The 21,273-nt window shown below is 41.2% G+C and overlaps 1 pseudogene; it reads right to left on the bottom strand.

Moving 5' to 3' along the window:
* Positions 1-503: 503 nt before the first annotated feature.
* On the bottom strand, positions 504-20,526 carry LOC127660332 (cadherin-related family member 1-like; annotated as a pseudogene).
* Between the last annotated feature and the right edge of the window lie 747 nt (positions 20,527-21,273).

Below are 21,273 nucleotides of genomic sequence, written 5' to 3'. Positions count from 1 at the left end.
AATAAACATGTACACATCTTGGTTTGGATGTTGCGTTTTTCTTTTATCCTTGTGAACCAGTGCACTTTGCAAGTTTGTAATCCTCTCTAAAAAAAACCAGTAATCCTACTTGCTTCCTACAGGCTATAATTCCATGCCATTTGTGCTTTTACTACCAGTGCTGCTTTTACTATCTGAAACCAGAACTTTCCTCATCACATATTTTTTTTCCTCCTGTGCAAGGGTGCTTGAAAGTGGAAAGAGTCTCATACACATTACCAATTTTGAAAAGAATTCACTGGAGACCGTTAGACTTCTAATTTTGTTCATGTGACCTTTATACTTAAGCACTGTTTGTATTTAGAGAAGATTTAGGAAAGCCATAGTGATGGAGCAAACTCATATCTTGTCTTAAAAATGTTAATGTGAGCACCAAATCCGAGCTTGGTGCTAAGCCCAAAAAGATCAAGCACATGACAAGACAGCAAAAGTAAATTAAACCATAGCTTCACATGGTGTAGGCAGTTTCTGAAATAAATGAGATTTTACTTTGTCACATCACTCATAAAAAACACATGCGTTTTAAACATACATCTGTATTTAAAATAATCTAAAACAACATCTATATTTTAAATAAGCACAGAAAAAAAGATTTAGGTCACCAATTGCACAGTCAGATCATATGAGGCATGGCATTAAAGACGATATACCATTACAATTGACATACTGATATTTTTCCTCAATCAAAAATTTAAAAGAGAAAAAGGTCATAAGTTGATATTCAAAGCAGTTTCTAGTCTGTAAGACAAAAAGCAACTTGCTGATGTCTCCAAATGAATCGAATGACAAATGTACATGAAATATGCATTTATTTACAAAAATAGTTATAAACATCCATTCCGAGAATCAGTTATCATTCAACACTCAATTGAATGAAGAGGGAAAACATATGAACATGATATAACTATGGATATCCTCAATGTGATAAATTGAAGGATAGGAGGTTATGCAACTATTTACTGGTATACAGTAAATGTTGTTAATTAAAGTTAGATTAAATAAAGTTAGAACACCTTAAAATATTTAGTCTTGACCTTTGCTAGGTCCAGCCTACCACTAAATATAATTTTGGATTTGATGTGATTTTCAGATGTCCAGATGTCCATCTGGGTTTGTAAACGGTTTGTCAAATAAAATGTCCTGTAAAGCATCTCTGTAAACAATTTGGAATTATAAAGTATCATTCAAGATCTATAAGGTATTATACGGTATATGATCCAGAAAGCATTTATTCCCTGGCTTTAAACAACCATTGTTCCCTTTTAAAAATCATATAGTGAGTAAAAATTACAATTATGAAGAAAACAAAATGTTGTATTCCATGTATGTCCCTCACAAGCCAGATGATGACTAATCTCTGTGGAACCATTATATTACACTTGTATGTAAAGTAACACAGATGGAGATATGAACATGAAGCAACAAGAGTGAAACAAGTATTTTACATCCAGAAGAGTACACAGTGTGACAGCATGCTGATTAGCAGGGTTTACCTTGGTGCCATGTTGACGATCCCCCTCAGGGCCAACCTGCAACCCCAGCTGAACTCTGTTTACATTAGAAAGTTTGCAGAAAGTAGCAGATTTGGCAGAAGAGGCCTGTACCTGCTGAGATCTTGTCCTCATGGTCTTTACTTAAACAAATCTTCTTGGTCAGGAGAAATACATCCAATAACTAGCAGAAGGACACATCTTCTCTTGTCTCCATTGAACACTGTTCAATGCACAATTACGGTCATGAGCTCAGATAATCAGTATTGGTTAGTCATATTTTTCTGTTCCAGTCTAAATTTGAGCTCAGAAACCAATGTTTGTTTATAGTTTGTCTTTGCCCCTTTTTTTTTCGACTTGTAGGCCACCAAGGCAGAAATTGTAGGTATTGTCCACTCCCAGTCACTTCATCTATAGTGACTTGGCAATGGCGGGGGTAAGACCGGGGCATTAGGAGGTGACTGAGGGGGCTCGATGATGAGTACACACTTTGATGTTATTGTTACAGTTCACATTCTTTACTGTATGGATCTCCAGTTCCCTCTCTCTGAATGTATCTCCAGGATTTTCCTCTCTAAACGGATGCTGGAAGTTCCCTTGTCTCTGATGTTTACGTTTCCTCCTTATGATTCGACAGAAAGGTAGGATCTTGTTGGACTTTATTTTTTGCATGTATATTACAGTAGAGATCAAGACTGTCACAAAAACCACGATCATAATGACACCAGCGATCAAGCCTAGGATTTGCATGGGATCTTCCCTACTTTTCATTAAAAAGGATGCCAAAGGTCCGTCCACAGAGTTGTGTCTGTAAAAGAGCACAAAGAGAAATCAAGTCTATGGGACTAAAGGATTTTAAAGGCCTATTGCTAATTGGCCAGAAATACATTGTAAAGGTGAGGTCTGTAAACAACTCAACTCCCAGAAAGGCCAACCGCAGTCAACACAGCATAATTTTTTGGAATTTACGTACATATCATGTGGGACCACACTATAGTATACTGTAAATCTTATAAGGCAAATCAGAATACATAGAGTTTGACTGCATGGCATCTCGGCAGCTGAGAAGAAACTATTAAGAATTGATTTGGCCAAAATATTTTAACTGTTCTTGTGTACTCATTTACAGACACCTCAACATGCCTATAAACAAAAATTATTTGAAAGTTGGTGTCAATTAAAAAAAAAGTTCACAGCCTTGTGAAAGTGTCCCATGGTCAGGTCCTTCTAATAATCCTTCTGATCTTGCCCCTTGGCTGGACCTGGGACTTTTTCATGGCATTCCAGTAAATTATGGTGGATATGAAAATGGTCAGACAGATGGCGAAGGCAACAAATGCTGAAAACAGTCCAGGGCTGAGTTCTTATAATCAAGAAGTATGAAATCATTCTGGATTTGACCTGTAAAGCACACAATAACAAACATATTCCTGTCACTTTAGTGATTAGGTATATGATATTTGGTTTTACAGATATGATTAGGTCAACTGAAATGTACAAATGAAGCATTTCCATGAGCATGAATCAGATTTTCTCTTATCTATTATTTGTGTAAATCCAGCAATTCACTGATTTCAATTGCGTTTAAGAGATACTAAAAGTGGATAGCTTTTCTGGCTTACACAAACAATAATTTGACTGTCAAAATGCATATATGTCTAAATAGTCTCGAAAACCCTGTTAACCAGAGAAACATTTAGTTTTGGTTTCAGTACTTTTTTTGCATGTAAATAAACAATATTATTGCTTTCACATATTAAAATAATAGGATTATCAGAAAATACAAGCACTAAAAAAATAAATACTTACTGCTTCTGTGATGTCGATCTTAACAACAGTGGAGAACCTCTGTCTCTGGCCTGAACCACATCAGACCAGGTACATTCTTTCTGATTAGACTTGTTCTGGACTTTGTCCATGGACTTGATGTATGGCTTCAGCTTTATTTCTCCTGTGTCTGCATCATTGTTAAATATGTTGTCTGGGTTGGCTTTCATGATGGAGTATTCAATTACATTGTTGGGCTCCTCTGCATCATCATCAATTTCTTAAACATCATCAAACAAAGTAAATTCCCAATCTCCAAAATTTTATTCAGAATAATAAAAATCCCAAGAGCATTTAAAATAACCGCTAATCTCTATTCTCACTGGTGCACCAATCGCCATTGTCTTCTCTAGAGAGTTTTCATTAAATGCTGGTGTATGGTCACTGAGATCCAGAATGATAACAAAGACCTCTGCAAGACTGTATTTTTCTTCAGTGTCTTCGGCCTTCACATAGAAGTTATACATGGATTTTACCTCAGCGTCCAGATTGGCCCAGGGCTCAGTGTAGATGATTCCAAAATCAGGCTGAATGAGAAACCTGCGTATTAATATACAAGACAGGAAATTTGTTTCATGGGGGAAATCAGGACTACACAGGGGTTGTTGTTCAGGGAGACCCTAACATGATTTTAAGCTTTCAGAACACTGTGTAAGGGGGTCAATAGTTATCTGTCCATTTGAGAACTATTCACAGTCATTTGTTATGGTAGCAACAGTGGAATATGGGAGAAGAGTTTGGAAAACCTGTTTGGAAACAAAATTACACACTCCACCTTTATTGGGACTGTTACATGAGCAAGAGAAAAGTCGATTTCCTCCACAAATCCCATTAGCCGATTAACCTAGATGAAGGCCAAGGAAACTATTTGTTTTGCAGTAGATTGCACTTCTCTAGAAATTCCATTTTTTTTTTGTTTATCAGGTCTATCATTAGTCTAAGTTAGCAGTTCATTGGATATTATTTAATTACTTAGTTTAATTCAATAGTGTATGTTATGTGATCCTATGTACCGAGTGACTGCATAATGACAACTTAGATGTTCTGCTGGTTAAATAAACAAAAGACATAAACTGGTGTTAACATGCCTTACAGGCTGTGTGGTCTGTCTGGCACAAACAGAGAAAAAAAAATCCTATGTTCATCGCTTACTCAACCTTTAAAATTAGAGTTTTCAAAAAAGTGTGCAAATCATTAAGTTCAAAGAGATGTAGAAAGAGAGCTTACCGCAAAGATTTAACAAAGATACATGTTCCGTCAACTAGCCACCACTTACTATACAGTACAATATTATGGTTTATATTTGTGTTTTATGCTCAACATAATATAAAAATATGTTATTAAAAGCGATCATGAATCTATCTCTGTGATTAGATTAGAGTTGGCCACAGCTTTTTTTAATTAAGTGTTGGAACAGTGGAAGGAATGAACTTTGTTCCAAGATTGTGCTCTGCCTTTGGAATCAAATAAATTAAAATAGAATCAGATCCTCTTGGGTACAGCTAGTCTCAAGTGAATTTATCATAAAGCAGTCAGAGTCAGAAAGCTAAATCTTACAACAACATGAAGTTACTGATAGTAAAAGAAGAAGAAGAACAACAACAATCATTATAATAATCATTATTATTATTATTATTACACTGCAAAAAGTATTTTCTTAATCAATATTTCTATCTAGTTTTCCAGTAAAAATATCTAAATATCCTTTAAACAAGAAAGGATCACACAATTGTGCTTCTCATGTAAGCTTACACTCACTGAGCACTTAATTTGGAACACTATGGACCTAATAAAGTACCCAACATGGTCTTTTGCTGTTGTAGCCCATCGAAGTATTGTGCATTTTGAGATGTTATTCTGCTCACTACTATTGTACAGAGTAGTTATATGAGATACCAAAGCCTTCCTGTTAGCTCGAACCAGTCTGGCTATTCTCCGAAGACCTTTCTCACCAACAAGACGTTTCCGTCTGCAGAACTGCCGCTCACTGGATGTTTTTGTACCATTCAGTGTAAACTCTAGAGACTGTTGTGCGTGAAAATCCCAGGAGATCAGCAGTAACAGAAATACTCAAACCAGCCCATCTGGCACCAACAATGATACTGCAGTCTAAATCACTGAGATCACTTTTTTTTTTACCCATTCTGATGGTTTATGTAAACATGAATTGAAATCAATTAATTGTTCTCTTACGAGAGGTTCTCTCGTATTGCGTAAGCTAGCTTAGGCTACGGGAAAGATTAATCTTTTCTGAGATATTGAAGCCAAAACATTATCCTTAATTTTGTATAATTTGTCAACGCAGTGCAGCAACTGCAGACCTTGAGCGGGCTAGCTAGCGAGCTCATTGGTTGCTCTGCGGCAACTGCTGCAGCCTATAGACGAACTTGGGCGAACTCGCGTCCAATGAGAGGCGTCCGCGCGCTTACTGCATCAAAGCCCGCCAAAATGGGCGTGGCTAGAGTGCATATAAGCGTAGTTCGTAGGCTGGAACCCTGATTTTCATCTCTTCAGCGAAGCTCTTCGCATCTCTGAACTGGAAGCCGCGTCGCCGTTTGAGGGGCATCTAGCAAGCTTGGACAGTGCTCGAAGAAGCCGGCCGTCTCCGCCACCTTCAGCCATCCTGTGAGCTACGCCATCCGGCGACGTATCCTTTTTAAAGCAAGCTAGTTCTTAACGAACTTCACAAAAGAGTAACAAGCGTCTTTTTTAAGATGCCTCGCACCACTTGCGCTTCATGCCGCGCCCCTCTCAGCGCCGGAGACCGCCACATCATCTGCGCTCTCTGCCTGGGACTGGGGCATGCGACCTCTGCGAGGAGCTTCCGATGTCGACCCTGCGGGCTCGACTCGAAGCGCTCAGAACCGAAGCCGCCGCGCCGCCTTCCGTTCCGCCGCGCAGGAAAAAGCGCCGCTCCCAAAGGCTGCCAGAACCGGTGATAGAAGCGAATGCCTCGCCGGAGCCTCTCCCTCGAGCATCGCTCTCACCCTCCCCGCCCCCCCGGGACGCGCAGTTGCCGCCCAGCGGCCGCACTGCGGCCATCTCGGAGGACGAGGTGGAGGATAAGGGCTGTTCCATCATGGCTTCGGACAGCGAGGAGTGGTCAGGCTCCCACGCCTCCTCCTCGGCCCAGGAATCCAGCAGGACCTGCGCCGGAGTCGAAGGGGAACTAACATGCCTCCTCACACAGGCCGTCGACCGCCTCGGGCTCGAGTGGTCACCGCCCCCTGAGCAGGCTCCCAACAGACTCGACGGCTGCTTTCTTCAGAGCCGTCGCCGCACAACACCCGCGGCCCGGGCCGCTCCCTTCCTGCCGGAACTCCACACTGAGCTTGCAAAGTCGTGGAACGCGCCTTTCTCGGCCAGGATCTGTTCCCACGTCTCCACCCCTCTCGCTTCGGTGGACGGCGCCACCAAGAAGGGCTACTCCTCCATCCCCCCAGTCGAGGATTCGGTAGCAGCACACCTTTGCCCGCCCTCCGCGAGATGGCGGTCTAAGCCATTGCTCCCGTCTAAGGCCTGCAGAGCGACTTCCGCCTATGTTGGCCGCGCCTATTCCGCCACCGGCCAAGCCGCATCTGCTCTGCACTCCATGGCCGTCTTACAGATCCTCCAAGTGGACCTTCTTCGGGAGTGGGATGAGAAAGGCAGGCACCCAGAGGCTGTTACAGATCTAAGAAGTGCGACGGACCTCGCCCTTCGCGCCACCAAAGCTGCAGCCCAAGCTCTAGGGAAGTGCATGGCCTCGCTGACTGTGACCGAGAGACACCTGTGGCTAACGCTAGCCGACATGGGAGAAGCAGAGCGCTCCACGTTCCTCAATGCACCGCTCTCTCCGACCGGTCTCTTCGGCTCCGCGGTGAGTGGCATTGTTGACCGCTTTTCAGAAGTCCAGAAAGCCACCCAAGCCATGAACCTCTTCCTGCCGCGTCACGCTAGCTCCTCTGCAGGCCGCCCACGTGACCAGCCTCCTGCACGAGCCTCTTCACAGCGCCCAGCTCAACAAAGTCAGACTTCTCAGCGTCGACAGGGCGGCCGCCCTCGATCATGCTCAGACAGCCGCCGCAGACCGCCGCCCCCCCGCGGGCCTCGGTCTAAGGTTGCGCTGAAACCTGAGCAACCGAAGTCCTCCTAGCCTTGTTGAAAAAACGACGGCTCAGTCCCGCCACGGCCGGACCACCGTCAAAGCTTCGCCCCCTGTCAGTCCCCCTCTCTCAGGCTACTACAGTGGTGGATTCAGCAGCCAACAAGCCGGTGATACTTCCCGCTTGCCTGCACTCAAACGCCGTTTTCATGGCGACCCAAAGAAATCTTGTAAAAAGCAAACATGCCTTATGTGTAGAAAATTTGCCCACAATCCAGTGTTCACCTCTACACACAAGCATTACACTTCCCGTGTCCCGATCAGAGCCCACTCACATAAAGCAGACACAGCCTGCTCGAGTGTTAGAGTCAATAAACGCGCTCACGAATATGTGCGCGCGCCCATTCTCTGCCCGCTCTGTCACACGGCCAGCAAACACTTCTCTGTATGTAAGTCCCGTGCCCGTGACTATGCTCGCGCATCACTTAACAGATGTGACTCTTTCCCCATTCATCTCAATCGGGAAGTCACTCACAGAACAGCCTGTCCCTGCTGTCTGCGAGCAGTCATGCATAAGCACAGTAAGTGCGCTCACACATTCTGTTCAGCGCGCTGTGTGCAGCAATCAGGGCGATTTGGCCATTCACCCTCTAGCGTTACGCTTCAAAGCGTGGGAAGCTATCCCAGGGATATCCAAATGGGTGTTAAGCACAATAAAACAGGGCTATTTGCTACAGTTCAAGCGCCGCCCTCCCCGCTTCAGAGCGCGGCTCGAAACTATTGTGAACACGGAAGCAGCCTGCATGCTTCATTCAGAAATAGCAAAACTTCTATGCAAAAGGGCCATAGAGAAAGTGCCACCTTCGCTGAGCGAGTCAGGGTTTTACAGCCGTTATTTTCTTGTTCCCAAGAAAGACGGCGGCCTCAGACCAATATTAGATCTCAAGGGTTTGAACAAGGTGCTTGCAAAAAGACCGTTCAAAATGCTTACAGTCAGGAAACTCCTCGCGCATACGCGCCAGGGGGACTGGTTTATCTCTCTCGATCTGAAAGATGCCTACTTTCAGATTCAGATAAATCCCCGTCACAAGCCATTCTTGAGATTCGCCTTCGACGGCCAGGTTTATCAATACACCATCCTTCCGTTCGGCCTGTCTTTAGCACCCTGTACTTTCACGAAGTGCATGGATGCGGCGCTCGCACCCCTGCGGAGTCAGGGCTTGCAAATTCTGAACTATTTGGACTACTGGCTGATTATGGCACAGTCACATACGGAGCTGCTGTCTCACAGAACAGTTCTCCTCAGCCATCTGAACAGTTTGGGTCTTGCAGTCAATTGGACCAAGAGCTCACTACAGCCCAGTCAGGCAATTTCCTTCCTTGGAATAGAACTAGACTCCGTGGCAATGACGGCTCGCTTATCTACACAGCGCGCGCGCCGTGTTCAGCGACTAGCCGCGTCCTTTCAGATGAACAGCATCACGCCTCTGAAAAAATTTCAGAGAGTGCTAGGTTACATGGCCTCAGCCGCAGCAGTACTTCAGCTGGGTTTACTGCGCATGCGCCCGCTTCAGCATTGGCTAAACACCCGCACGTCTCGCCGGGCTTGGGCCACAGGCCGCCAGCCGATCAAGGTGACTCAGACATGTATTTCAGCTCTGCAGCCCTGGACAGTGTCCGAATGGTATCAGCGGGGAGTGACGATGGGAGCTGTATCTCGCCGAAGTCATCTCGACAGACGCGTCTGCGAGGGCTCTCCGGTTTTTGGCCTATGGTCAGTTCAGGAAAAGCTCCTTCACATAAATTGTCTGGAAATGATAGCGGTCGAGTATGCGCTTGTGCGCTTTCTCCCGGTCATTCAGGGTCACCACGTCCTGGTCCGTTCGGACAACAGATCTGTGGTATCCTACCTAAACCGTCAGGGCGGTGTCAGATCCAGGAACCTCTTCCATCTGACGAAACGCATACTGAGTTGGTCCCAGTGCCACCTGCGCTCGCTGAGGGCGACGCACGTGCCAGGCCACCTGAACGACGGCCCAGACAGACTGTCCAGAGACAATATTCCTCCAGGGGAATGGTCCCTGCACGCTCAAACAGTCCAGAAGTTATGGCGCATATTCGAAAGAGCAGAGATAGACCTCTTTGCGTCAGAAGAGAACTCTCACTGCCCAATATTTTTCTCGAAAAGCGAGGACGCGCTGGCCCAGGACTGGCCCAACCGCCCGCTTCACGCCTTCCCTCCCGTCTCGCTATTGCCACAGGTAATGCAGAGGATCAGGGAAACGCGTCACTCGGTGCTCCTCATAGCCCCGCTTTGGGAGAATCAGACATGGTTCCCGGAGCTTACGCAGCTGTCACTGACAGCACCGTGGCCCATCCCAGTGAGAGCAGATCTCCTCTCTCAAGTTCGCGGCACGATCTGGCATCCCCATCGAGAGCGCTGGGCGCTGCACGCGTGGGTGATCAACGACTACCCGTCGCTCTGCCAGAAGGGGTAATAAACACCATCATACACGCTAGAGCCCCTTCCACGAGAAGACTCTATGCGTCAAAATGGTCTGTGTTTTCAAAATGGTGCACCGACAGAGACCTGGACCCACGGACATGTGGGGTGTCGTCGCTGCTCGTGTTTTTACAAGAGCTGCTGGATAAGGGCAGATCCCCATCCACGCTCAAAGTGTATGTGGCGGCCGTCGCGGCGTTCGCCAAACCCCTGCACGGCCAGTCACTGGGAAAAAACAAACTGGTCATCCGCTTCCTCAAGGGAGCTAGAAGGATGAACCCCCCGTGCCCCCCATCGGTTCCTATCTGGGATCTTTCTATAGTTCTCGAAACTATGAAAGCCCCCCTTTTGAACCGCTTCAATCCGTGGATTTGATATACCTTTCACTCAAAACCGTTTTTCTGACTGCCCTGTCATCAGTCAAACGTGTGGGAGACCTTCACGCGCTGTCTGTCAGCGCTGCGTGTCTTGAGTTCGGACCAAGTGACTCCAAGGTCAATTTAAACCCTAGACACTCCTTTCAGAGCACAGGTCATTTCCCTATCGGCGCTGCCAGCATCCGATAGCGAATGCGACGCCAATCTCCTTTGCCCAGTCAGAGCACTGAGATTGTATACTGCACGCTTTTCGTTTCGTTCGGAGGGCGCACCAAAGGTCTCGCCGCCTCGAAACAGACACTGTCTAGATGGATAGTGGACGCTATTGCTGCCGCATACGCGTCAAAAGACCTGCCATGCCCGTTGGGCATTAGGGCTCACTCCACTAGAGGCATGGCCTCATCGTGGGCATGGTCCAGCGGGATTTCCATTCACAACATATGTGTGGCAGCGGGCTGGGCTTCCCCCTCCACCTTTGTCAGATTTTACAATCTGGAAGTGCCCGCCCTGCAGGCAAAACTGCTGCTTTTCAATGATGGGACTCATTCCACACAGACCGGCACCGCCGCTCTGTCGTTCCCTTCCCACTATGTGCTTATGTATTACACACACACTGGACCGCACTCTTGCCGGCCAAATATTATTTCCCCACTCACAAGGGCTCCCCCGGGTCCCCCCACCCCCGGGGCTCATGCAGTGGATGCTTGGCGCGCACGGCGTTGACAATGGGTTCCCGCAGCGTAAGCTAGCTTACGCAATACGAGAGAACCTCTCGTAAGAGAACGAATCGGTTACCTAACGTAACCTCGGTTCTCTCTAGATGAGGGAACGAATATTGCGTAGCCGGCCGTGCTTCGCGCCACGCAGCGACTTTCGCTTCATTCAATGAAAACCAGGGTTCCAGCCTCACGAACTACGCTTATATGCACTCTAGCCACGGCCATTTTGGCGGGCTTTGATGCAGTAAGCGCGCGGACGCCTCTCATTGGACGCGAGTTCGCCCAAGTTCGTCTATAGGCTGCAGCAGTTGCCGCAGAGCAACCAATGAGCTCGCTAGCTAGCCCGCTCAAGGTCTGCAGTTGCTGCACTGCGTTGACAAATGATACAAAATTAAGGATAATTTTTTGGCTTCAATATCTCAGAAAAGATTAATCTTTCCCGTAGCGTAAGCTAGCTTACGCAATACACGTTCCCTCATCTAGAGAGAACCGATGTTACGTTAGGTAACCGATTCGATTTTCTGCATTGCACTGCTGCAATGCATAGTGCAATGGCCCTATGCATAGTGATTAGCTGATTAGATATTTGCACAAATAAGTAGAGTGTTCCTAATAAAGCGCTCAGAATGTATACTGTTTTAAGAATGTTTTTGTTATTTTAAGGTTATTATTATTATTACTATTCTAATAATAAAAATAGTCAACTATTTATTTGTTAATGTGGTCATCAAGGTCTTAGGAATTGAAACTGTCTAGCTTTAGTTTTTGTTGGATGCATATGTGACTGGAATGCACCAGTGTGAGATGAATCGAGGTGAGCTTACTGTAGGCACATCCCTCCACAGCTCCCATTCACTAAATAGTCTGTGTTTTGCCGCTAATGATGTTGCATAAGCAACTGTTTTTTTTTTCTTTCATGTGGCTAATTCCAGTCAGCTGGCATTGCAGCAGGATCTCTACAGCACTCAAGCTTTTCAAATGATCACAGGTAGTTTAATAACAACAGGAAGGGTAAGAAGGTGATAACAAGAAGAAAATTAAGTCCGGCCAGAGTAATGTTACTCACAGGTCTGCTCCTGAGCCATAGATGCAGTATTTGACCACACCCCAAAGACCAGAATCAGGATCTGTGGCCTGCAAAGAGCATAAGAAGATTGGTAAGAGCAAAAGTCATAATCTTGGCAACTGTTTCCAAATATGCTCATTAATGCTGAATACATAGCGCTGTAGCCAACATAAACATAACATAACAGATGATGTTTTGAGCAAACAAAAACATAATTAAAGAAATGGGGGAAATTGTTAATCACACTACACCATTATTTGACTTGTATTCATGTTTGTAGTATGTTCTTATGTCCAAGGTCAAATTCCGGCTGGTCATTTAGCAGATTGTTGCCCAGAAACAGCCCTGACAGGCAAATGCTTGTTTACGCAGGCTGAGAGTTTATCTCAAGAGGGTTCAACCACTCTATCCAATGATGAGGGGTGGAATGGGACAGAGATTGAGACCCAAATAGGACAGAGATAAGTTTAGTATCATGTCTGCATACTGGTTACATTTGGAGAATAACTGTGGGCATTCAGATCTATATTTCAGATGATAGTAAATAATGTATTCAGTGTGATGCATTTGTTCATTTAAAAAAGGATCATGGTTTTGTTGAGCAAAAATATATATCTGATGTAATTGCCATCGCACAGAGTCAATGGTCTAATGATATGACCACAACAGGTGGTATTACTGACGCTATAGTGCAAAGTACAAAAATCAAATCTGGGGTTTTGGTGTTCTACAACTGAATGAAACGATTGCCATCTGGCAGCTTACCGCATGATAGACTGTTTAGTAAGCATTCACATACTGAGCGTGATTTTGGATTCTAATCCAACCCCTCAAATGTTATATTTAGATAATTAATGCTCTGTTTTTTTTTTCAAAACGGTTACAGCACACCCTAGAGTGGATGACAAACATGTTAATCTTCTTGTTTTTTCCCTCTAATGTCTATGGAGTGTTCTGTACTCACATTCACTGACACAACATTGGAGCCTCCAGGTGAGTTCTCTGGAATCTGGGCAATGTAAAAATCAGAGGTGAATTTTGGGGCATTATCATTAGTGTCTAGAAGATGAATGATGATGTCTGCTGTGGCACTGAATCTCTCAGTCGTGTCAATCTCTACAGTTAGGAGTTGGAAACAATGAGCATAAGACATTGTTATCATTGACAACATACAGAATACATATAAGTGATTATTGAAGTCCTACATGAAGAGAGTCTCATTTATCAGTAGCACTGCTAGATTTATAAAGTGTAAGGCCATTCTCAGGCCACTTGTACTCCTTTTTGTGACTTAGTTACGGAACTTAGTCACATTATTTGATAGCTTTAATTCTTTGGCATGTAGTGTAAAAATAATTATATTTTGTAAGGTCTATCTTTCATTCATCAGTTTTAAAATGGTTATAAAGTATACAAATCTAAATGTAACTATTGTTTCATTATTAATTTAAAAATGTCTGAAATATTTTCTGAAAAAATGCTGAATTTGTCTTTTTCCCTTGCATTCTGTTCAACCTTGTTATGTGACCCCTTAAAAAATCATAAACATTTTTGACCACATGGTTAAAATAGGGGGTAATTTTCGAATAATTCAAATTATGTATACACTTTTGACTCTTGTTTACATGTTGGCCTCGTCTAGCTCAATATTCGAACTCTTTTATAAAAAATAAAACAAATCATATATTGATATTTTCTTTTTCTACAGAAAAGGACCAGGGATAATAGCTTAAGAATTAGCTATTGAATATCGGCACAGTTTCCTGAGAACGGCCATATAACATTCTATAGTGTATTGCAGCTTTAAAGTCACACTTGTTCACCTACTTATTCATGCGATGATCTAATCAGCAAATCATGTGGCAGCAATGCAATGTATAAAATCATACAGATAAGGGCCAGGAGCTTCCTTTAATATTCACATTAACCATCAGAATCAGAAAAAAAATGTGATCTCAGCTATTTCGACCCTGGCATGATTGTTAATGCCAGACGGGCTGGTTTGAGTATTTCTGTAACTGCTGATATCCTGGGATTTCTCACATAACAGTCTCTAGAGTTTACTCAGAATGGTTCTAAAAACAAAATACATCCAGTGAGTGGCAGTTCTGTGGACAGAAATTCCTTGTTGATGAGAGAGGTCAACAGGGAATGGTCAGACTGGTTCGAGCTGACAGAAAGGCTACGGTAACTCAGATAACCACTCTGTACAATTGTAGTGAGTAGAATAGCATCTCAGAATGCACAACATGTCGAACCTTGAGGCGGATGTGCTACAACAGCAGAAGACCACGTCTGACACATTATTAGGATCATCCTGTTCCAAATAAAGTGCTCAGTGTGTGTATAATGAAATCAAAGCTTAATTTGGCAATCCTCTTAAACTATTACCACAAAATTCAAAGAGATTACCTTAAATGTCAGGAATTGTGATTTCTCAAAATCTATTGCAGCAGAATCCTCAACAAGGATGGTGACTTGGGCTTCATTTAGGACAGTTTGAGGGACCACTCATAACATGAGCATTCCAGCCAAAGGTGGAATTCTGCATTCCCTCCCTGAGAACAAATATTCATTAAAAACACATTTTATTAAACATAAAATGTATGTTACCAATACAGAGCTATGTTCAGTGTTAATTAAAACTTGAAATGGATGACAATAAATTATTGTTAGAATAATAAAAATAGTAGGACTATAGCATTAAGGTGGAATTATGGTGATCTTTATTTCTGTAAGGAATTTGGCCATTCTATGTGACAAAATGCTGAATAACTAGAACAATTATTGCATAATATAACAAAAGATTATAAGGGACTACCTGCTTGTTTGGGCACATTCTTTTCAATTATGTAACATACATTAGTCTGTATCATTATGACTGAACATTGCTCATACCGTAGATTACACAGAATTAAAGCATTAAACTAATGCTTTAGTGTCTTATCTTGTTCTTTTTTAAGTAATGATTGTCACTGCAATAAAAAAAAACTGAATCTCTTATGAATGCACATTATATTCAAAGAAATTAAATCTTCAAAATGTCCATAAATCTGCATAAACTGATTTTAGCTACAGTAATTAAAGTTTATAACTCACTGCTGTAAAAACCAAAAGTAGAGAGGTACCCACCTGGTCTGAATCATTGACTGTAATTATCAAGCACCTCAGGACCTCTCCCACTGGGGGATGCTCATACATAGTAAACTCGAACATGTTCTGTGTTCAGTTCTCTCAAAAGAATGTGGGTGGATGGTTGTTCAGATCCACTATCTGAATAGTTAGTGTGGTGATAGCGAAGTCCATGAGTTTTCCCTCTGGACCCAACTCTGAAGCCTGAGAATTGAAGAAATCACTTATTATTAATACTACTAAATACATGAACACCAACCAACAGTTCCTAAAAGCCATTGTTGCCAAACTAACACAGAAATATGAGCACAGCATTGATTAAGTTAAGTAATTGAAGATGCTTATTATGCTTTTGCAGATGTAGCTAAATACCATAGACAGAGATGGATTGTAGTATTTGGCTTTTCCTGCAATTGGCATAATGTTAGCTATGTCTCAAGACACAGATCAGGAGATGTAATGTCTAACAAAACATTTGACTACAGGACAAAATTAGCGGGACATAGAACCAAACAAGAAATAAATTTTACCTTGATTTCTCTCCTTAGTTGGTTTGGGTACACCTTCAGAGTTGCATCCACTGGTTTTAGTGACGTAAAAAAAAAACATCTGCTCCTGTATAGATTGTTTGATCAATTGTAAACCCAATGGTGTGGAGTGCCAAGACAAATGAGTTAAAAAACTATGAAAATATTCACCAGGAATGACTTTATAATGAAACTATATTGTCCAGCCATTACTTTATGAAAAACATATTAGCAAATAATACATACAGTCTGTTGAATAAATGATTGGATTCGGATTTTCCATGTCTCCATCTTTGGCAAAAACTGTAAATATTTCAGAGCCCTGTAGACAAAATTAGATCTCAGACTTGGAACAGGACAGTTTGAACAGTTTGTCAAAATACTTAAAAAAAAATATCTGAGAAAGCTATAGCATTGGCCAAAAAAAGCAATAGGGTATGTTAACGGGTAGTTATGTGATGATAAGGCATTTGAATGTGTTCTAGAAATGGGAATTTGCCAATTTAACACATTTTGTAGAGTTAGCAGTGGAGGCCCCATTATGGGGTAACTGGAGTTGGGAATATACTGCTATCAAACAAGAATAAAACAGACCTCATCAAAACAAATTTTACAAATAAATTACAAATAAATGGACATTTAGGCATAACTAACAATATTGTTTTTTTAACACTACAGTCTATGTACTGTAGTTCAACTGGTAGAGCATGGCACTGGCAATGCCAAGATCATGGGTTTGATTCCCAGGGAACATACAAACTGATCAAATGTATATATTGAATGCATTTTAAGTCACTTTGAATAACAGCATCTGCCAGTTGCATAAATCTAAATATTATATATATATATATATATATATATATATATATATATATATATATATATATATATATATATATATATATATATATATATAGTTTTTGTGTAACTGCTGATCTCCTGGGATTTGATAATATATTTGATATATATATATATATATATATATATATATATATATATATTATCAAATCCAGGAGATCAGCAGTTACACAAAAACTCAAACCAGCCCGTCTGGTACCAACAATCATCCATGCGGTGATCTAATCAGCCAATCAAGTGGCATCAGTGCAGTGCATAAAATCACGCAGATATGGGTCAGGAGCTTCAGTTAATGTTCACATGAACCATCAGAATGTGTAAATGATCACAATGATTTGGACCATGGCATGATTGTTGGTGCAAGATGGGCTGGTTTGAGTATTTCTGTAACTGCTGATCTCCTGGAATTGTCACGCACAACAGTCTCTCGAATTTACTCCAGATGGTGCCAAAAACAATAAACATCCAGTGAGTGGCAGTTTTGTGGATGGAAATGCCTTGCTGATGAGAGAACTCAATAGAGAATGGCTAGACTGGTTCGAATGGACAAAGTCTGCTGTAACACAGAAAACCCAGCTTTACAATTGTGATGAGAAGAATAGCATCTCAGAAGGCTATTCTGAGATGTGGGTTGCCACTGTTTTGGTGAAATGAGGGGATCTACACAATATTAAGCAGGTGGTTTTAATGTTGTGTCTGATTGGTGTATGTATATATATACACAGTATATATATACACAATAGGGTATATATATATATATATATATATATATATATATATATATATATATATATATATATATAGATAGATAGATAGATACATAAATATGATGACCGGAACATTAGAAAAGGACTGGAAGTGGGAAACATTGGTAAAGTAAGGAGAACAAAACTCCTCCCTCTCACATTTGCCACCACAGTGATGAAATGCATGCATGATTTCTCATAATCGAGGGCTTCACCCGGTTTTATCTTCAGCAGGCCACTATGGTGGTCAATGGCAAACTTTGTGTTCGGTTCAGTGCCCTAGATTTCAAAACAAAAGGCAATGTTTTAAAAGCTTATACATATAGATTCAGAGATTCTAATGTAAATCTATATAATCTCTAATATAGTTTTTGCTCAGGCTCTGTGCAATATCTTAATCATAATAGTTATTATTGTATTATTGGCATTTGTGGGTTGTTCAAGGTAAACTATGTATATATGTGTCAAGGATGAAACAGCTATACTGTGTCATAATGCGGCTGGTCAAAAATCATCTGACCAGATGCGCTGAACTACAGTTTTACTCACACCCAGCTGTTTCATTAACAATATAACCCTTAGATCCATGGGGTATAGTCCAACATTTGCTGGCACTACCCTGCAGAGTAAGGCTGTCAGCTAAGCTTCCACTTGACAGTAATTTATCCCAAACTGCACAACCACACAGCACCATCACATTTAAGTCCTGTTTCAAATATGTTAATAGATTTTTTTCTCATTGTGGTTGGATTAAAAAGATTTCATAGGTGGCTATTCTAACAAAGAATTTAGTACAGTAGTTATGGACAAAAGGGTGAAAATAGAGGGTGAAAGAAAAAATGGGAAATGTTTATAAGTCATACATAAATGTAACCATGACTTTCAGTTCATATATGGTCTCAGGCAACTGGATGCCAGAAGTTACCTGGAGGAAGTAGGTTACTGATCCCCCTGAGCCAGTGTCTCTGTCCATTGCTTGCTCTTTGTAGATGCTACTCCCAGATGTTGTGTTCTGTGCACAAAAACATTGAACAACTTTCAAAAAAGCCTGTTTGTACAGATCACTTTCCAAACATACTAGTGAGGCACACTACCTGAATAACTTGATAAAGAATAATAAAGGAAAACAAAAGAAACAAAGAGCCTCTGGGACATCAAGCCACAATTGAATATGTTCCTCACCTCTGGCACATCTAGGATGGAGGGCATGTTCTGAAACTGTGGTCTCTCATCATTGGCATCCATTACAAACACTGAAACCTTTTCAACTACCTGACATGACACCAGAGCATCAGAAAGATTAGAAAGATCACTAAACAATGAACCAATTCTTCGGAACAAGACTGCTTGTAAATAATCAAGGCCATCTGAGATACTGAGAAGGACATCAATTTCATCTTGTGTCTGTGATGACAAACAAATGTAGATTCACACTGCATTATCAGCAAATTGAAAAAGGCTTCAGACTGGCATGTTTGAAATATACCTCTCTGTCGTGTTCCTCTATCAGAGTTACTGCTCCAGATTTGGGATGAATACGAAAATATTCTTTGGATCTAGGTTCAAAGGTCAGCCCATATTTTACTGGCTGGCCTTCTGGGTCAGTTCCATTTATATATCTGTGTTTCTGTAGTTGACAGATACAGTCCAAGTAGTTCTTAATACTGTATGCTAAGTAATTCACAAAATTAGGTAATATCACACAAGCAAGAGTGCTGCTGTACTGAATATCAGCACGGCAGTCAAAAACATCTGTGAACAAATATGGTTATGGTTTATGTTTGGGTAAGGATTTAAACAGCATTCGTTGGTTTGTTCATTTTTCTCTATGGGAGTAAAAGTCAAACTTTTTTAAGTGCCACCTCATACAATTTATTATGATTTCACCATCTCACACTATTATTGAAACTTGTCATGAGACCGGGTTGGCCTGTCTGGAATGCTGTGTACACAGACAAGTGGAGTGATAAAAACATTAAAGTGTTCCAGTGCTGTTATACTAAACATCAGTACTCTTGGATTGCCACATGTCCAGATTAGAGAACCATTACTAACTGTTGTAAAATGATCATCAAAAATACCTCTAAAGTTTTTTTATGTACATTTATAACAAAGTTGAAAAAGTATCCCAATGTTATGGTCTCCCCACAGCTATATCATGTTTTCAGTAGAATTCCACAATGAACAACAAATGCAGAATGGCAAAACTGCCAAACCTTCACAAAAGCTTAACTGGTGAACATGTGTATTAACATTTTCCATGTTAATACACAGTTTACAGCTAGCTAGAGGAGACAAGTGACATCAAACAGCAGTAGTCTTTTAATCAGATGGTATGGGCATGGACACACAAGTCAGTAAGCAGAGATTGTGTTCAGCCATTTAGTGTGTTTATAATGTTAATAAAAATCTTACAATAATTGTAATAAAAAGCAACTTACCTTTTGGCATATCCTCTGAAAGACTGAACAATGCCATATTACTGGTGTTACTTTTGGGCCTATTATCATAGAAATAAGGTGAGTAGTCACTCTGTGCTTTAAACAGCATTAATGAGGACAAGAAATCAGAGTATCATGCACCAGAGTCACATAACCAGACTTAAAATGACAATGCATTGCATGCTTCATAACAACTGTACTGTAATTATCATTACAATATTTTACTGAAATTAGGCTGTTTACATGTGGCCTAATGTAATAACATTAATGACCTCTTTCTATTCACTTGGCTAGAATTACATAAATATACATAAATGCATCAATATCCCCTGACTTACCAAAGCTATAATTTTTACTACTTTGTTTCATTTATTAAATAAATTAAAATCTAGATTTAGTTTGAAACTCTAACCTAAACATACCTAGACCTAAATATTTTGTTTAGTGTTCTTTCAGGGTTATTGAAGCCTATGTATGCTCACCTCTTACAGTCAAGTAGGAATACATGTGATGCATGTGAATACATTCTATATAATCAGCAGTCACTATTATATACAGTACATCAATTATCAGTATAGCATAATCATGTTCACTAGATTAAATATGAATTGTCTGAGCTTCACTTCAAATCTGTTTACTTTTAATTGAATACATACCTAAGCATATATGTACTAGCAGAAGAAATGATGAAAAGTGTATTTCCACAGCATTCTTCATCCTAATTAAGCAAATAATTAAAGCAGGGCAAAAAGCACACTATTGAGGAGAGCTATGGCAGTTTCCTTCTAAAGGTATTTATTGCAGATTGAGGAGAGCTAAAGCTGGTGCTAAAAGCCTAATCCAATGATATGCCTCAACCCTCAAAACATTTAACATCTCTGAGTCTATTCCTGCAGTTTGGCAAATTACGTCCACTAGAGGGATTCATGAGTAGCACACACACCTGATGTGACAGGTTAGGAACCATCTTCCTGTTGTTACAGTACTTTATTTAACCTACTGTACATTCTACATTCAAAATGCTGGATCCCTGTCTCACTGGAACATCAAGAAAAGTGTCACCTTATTTTAATAGATTTTCCAGCAAATAATGAGGGTAATCTGTAAGGTCATTACAGACTCAATAAAAAGAATAGATGAATAATATTAGACTTGCTCAGAGACTGCTTAAATGGCCCACACATTTTAATTGCAGTCATATTTACTTAGATAGGCATGTTTGCATTTATCAGAATGTCTATTTTACAGGCCTTCGAGAGAAAGAATACTCTATCATCAGAGCTTTCTAACATTGACTTATTTTAGATTTGGAATTTAATGCAAAACTAGGTTTTCTGGTTCCATCAGATCAAGTGCTGATGTAGATGATTTAGAAAACATTAGAAACACACATGTTGATACATGTATCAGAACTGTATTCCTAAAAAGAGATAAGGATGGATATACTGTACATGGTTTTTAATG

This window comes from Xyrauchen texanus, chromosome 20, assembly GCF_025860055.1.
Source record: "Xyrauchen texanus isolate HMW12.3.18 chromosome 20, RBS_HiC_50CHRs, whole genome shotgun sequence".
Classification (NCBI taxonomy): Eukaryota; Metazoa; Chordata; class Actinopteri; order Cypriniformes; family Catostomidae; genus Xyrauchen; species Xyrauchen texanus.
Note: the sequence above shows the minus strand (reverse complement) of the source record. Positions and strands in the feature narration are given on the sequence as shown.